The 3,052-nt window shown below is 42.3% G+C and overlaps 1 non-coding gene across 1 annotated transcript; it reads left to right on the forward strand.

Annotated features, from left to right (window-relative positions):
* Nucleotides 1–346: 346 nt before the first annotated feature.
* On the forward strand, nt 347–452 carry LOC118491930. Its single transcript, XR_004892375.1, has one exon. It is a non-coding gene; the product is annotated as a small nucleolar RNA R71 (small nucleolar RNA).
* Nucleotides 453–3,052: the final 2,600 nt, after the last annotated feature.

Genomic DNA, 3,052 nt, shown 5'->3' on the forward strand with positions numbered 1-3,052 from the left:
TTGACCTTGAACCACATTGACTTCCTCGTATTGCCCTTCCAACATTCCTTGGCAATTTTCAGCCGCATAACCTATTTCATTACACAAAGCACACACATTATAGATTTGGTTAGTGGTTTGAACATTACCATCATCTATGGCGTGCACTTGTGGTCGGTTAGTGGTTGGTCGGGCTCTCCTTGAAGCTTGGGCCTTCCTTTTTGATGTAGTTGCCATGCTTTCCAAAAACTCCCAATCTTCATTCTCATAATTCGTTCCAAACGTCCCTCCGGTGATAGACATTAGATCACGTGCGTCTTCGGCACTCAACCCCTCATGAAAGGCGTTCATCAACTCCCATAACTCAATTCCATGATGAGGGCAGTTTTTAATCATCATGTTAAAACGCTCAAACGCCTCATGGAACATCTCACCGTGTTGTTGTTGAAAGCTTCTCAATCCCTTCCGCGCATCATTGGTCTTTTGGGCGGTGTAGAATTCATCTAAAAAGGTTTGTTGCATCTCCCCCCATGTATATATTGATGCCGAAGGCAAAGTGTAGAACCACTTCTTTGCCTTATCCTCCAAAGAAAACTGAAATAAGACCAACTTGACTTCATCGGCCGAAAAACCTTGACTCCCAAAAGTGTTGCAAATTGAGTCATAAGCCTCTAGATGGAAATACGGCTCCTCCGTTGCTAACCCTTTGTACTTCGGTAAACTTTGCAACGAGTTTGTTCTTACTTCAAAAGTTCTCCCTTGGTTGTTGTGAGGGATAACCACCGGTGAAGGGTTTTGAGTAATGATTGGCCTGAAATGTGCCTCTATTCCCCTTGCTTGTTCCCTAAGATGCCTTCTTGGAACACCCAATCGGCCCCTTGGACGAATAGGACCCATTGGTCTTGGTATAGGCCCTTGTGGTGCAATTGGTTGTTGGGGCATCGGTGGGTATTGATTTGGCCTTTGAAATTGTGGGTATACATGTTGTGGCCTAACTTGTTGCAATGGAATAGGTTTTGGATTGTTGGCCCTTGTGGTCTTGGCCGAATGTGTTGCGGTATAAGTTGTTGTTGTTGCATTCCACCAACACTCGCCATCCCTTGAGATTGACTTTGAACATACCCAAAATCCCCTTGATCACCATAATCTCCATAACCGTACCCATCATCTTCATACCCCTCAAAGTCTTCGAATCCCTCATCATAACCACCCCCTTGAATTCCTGAAGTTTGCTCAAATGGAATGGTCGAATACTGAAAACCCGACTGTTGTGGTCTAAAAGATGAAGTAGTATGCACAATAGTCGAATTGGGTGCAATGGTGAAGGTAGATGATGATTGACCCGTATTTGGGGGAAAGAAGTGAGATAATGGTGGGATTGTGGTGGATGGATCGTAAGTGATGGTAGGCTCAGTTTGAGTGGTGATTGGTTGAGTGGAGTTGGTTGGTGTAAATCCAGCAGTGGTATTAGGCAATGTAGTGTTTGGTGATGGTTGGGTGGAAGTAGGTATAAAGGATGAGGTTGTTTGACTGGTTGTAGGTGGAATCTGAGAATCAGCCATGATGTTTCTCGGTGTAATGGGTGAAGTGGGTGAACCAATGATTTTGTTTTCTCGCACTAAAACTCGGTTTTGTCGTAGCGTTCTTTCAATTTCCGGATCAAACGATAGCGGTGATGACCTTTGAGAGCCTCTAGTATGCATACACCTGAAGTACCTGCACACTAAACACAACCAGCGTAAACCCGAAAATAACAAACAAAACTATTAAACTAACACACGTTGCGCACTACTCCCCGGCAACGGCGCCAAAATTTGACGTGATGTCGTGGGTCACGCAAATTTAATCCCTAAACAACTGTAGTTGGCGGTAGTAGGGTATCGAACTCAGGGAGTATGTGGAAAATGTGTTGATTGTATAGCTTTGTATTTAAACTAAAATTAAACTAAATTGCAGAAAATTAAAATTCAAGATTGTGGATTGTTGTTTTAGAAAACTAAATTAAGAACTAAGTCAAATCAAAGTTGGTTGTAAACAATTAGGAGAGAACAATGGTCACCCTAGGTTTCAGTTTCTTTAAACAGTTGTGTGCAATTTCACTAGAAAGAGTTACATAGACATAACTCGTGTATATGTGATTGAAGTGATAAAAGGGAACAAAGTACTCGGATTAGATAACGCGAGGTTGTTTCCCGATGACCTATTAACCAATAGCCAACCCTAACCCTTCCCGTGATATCTCGGTTGCCAACGGCACCAAGAACGTACGATTAAGACTAGGGGTTGCAATATAGATTAACACACTACAAACAATCAAACATACACCATGACATTCAAGCAACGCAAGATATCATTCTAGAAATGCAGAAATTAAACACACAAAAGGTTCAGAAACATTCACCTAGGATGATCACCGAAGAGTTTAGCCGGACATGGCTCGGTGAATCATCATCAACATCAATCTAATGTTCATACAAATTAAAAACACAAACCGAATGATTGGAAATGTTCACAAAGCAAGCTAGTGCTCCAAATTCGCCCCCCAAAGTGTCCAAGAACCGTCAATGATGAGATAATACCAAAAGACACCCCAAAAACCGATTAAAACATGGCAGTTACATATTTTCCGTACAGGCTCCACCGTAAATTACGGCTCCACCGTAATTTACGGTGGACAACTTTTTGTTACGGCCCAACTCTCCTGTGTTACGGTGCAGAAAACAACCAAATCCATGTCTACCGTAAATTACGGCAGAACCGTAATTTACGGTACTCAGCAACCTTGTCTCCTTTGTTTTGTCTTTTGTTCTCCTCTCGACCCGTTTTCCACCAAAGCCTCCAAAAACTGCTTTTGATCCATCTTTTCACTCCTAAATCGTACCTGAAACATAAGCATCGTAGTTATCTAATTCAAGATAATTACACGGCTAAATGGAGGATTATTTCATATTTTAACATGCTTAAGGGTTGTCCAAAGAACCACCCGTCAAAAATATGTCATTGGGGATGGCCATTATTAAGAGTGACTTTTCCCTTTCATCCCCAGCCACCAGGTCCTTATCTTCCGCGCTCC

The sequence above is a fragment of the Helianthus annuus genome, chromosome 4 (genome assembly GCF_002127325.2).
Source record: "Helianthus annuus cultivar XRQ/B chromosome 4, HanXRQr2.0-SUNRISE, whole genome shotgun sequence".
Lineage (NCBI taxonomy): Eukaryota > Viridiplantae > Streptophyta > Magnoliopsida > Asterales > Asteraceae > Helianthus > Helianthus annuus.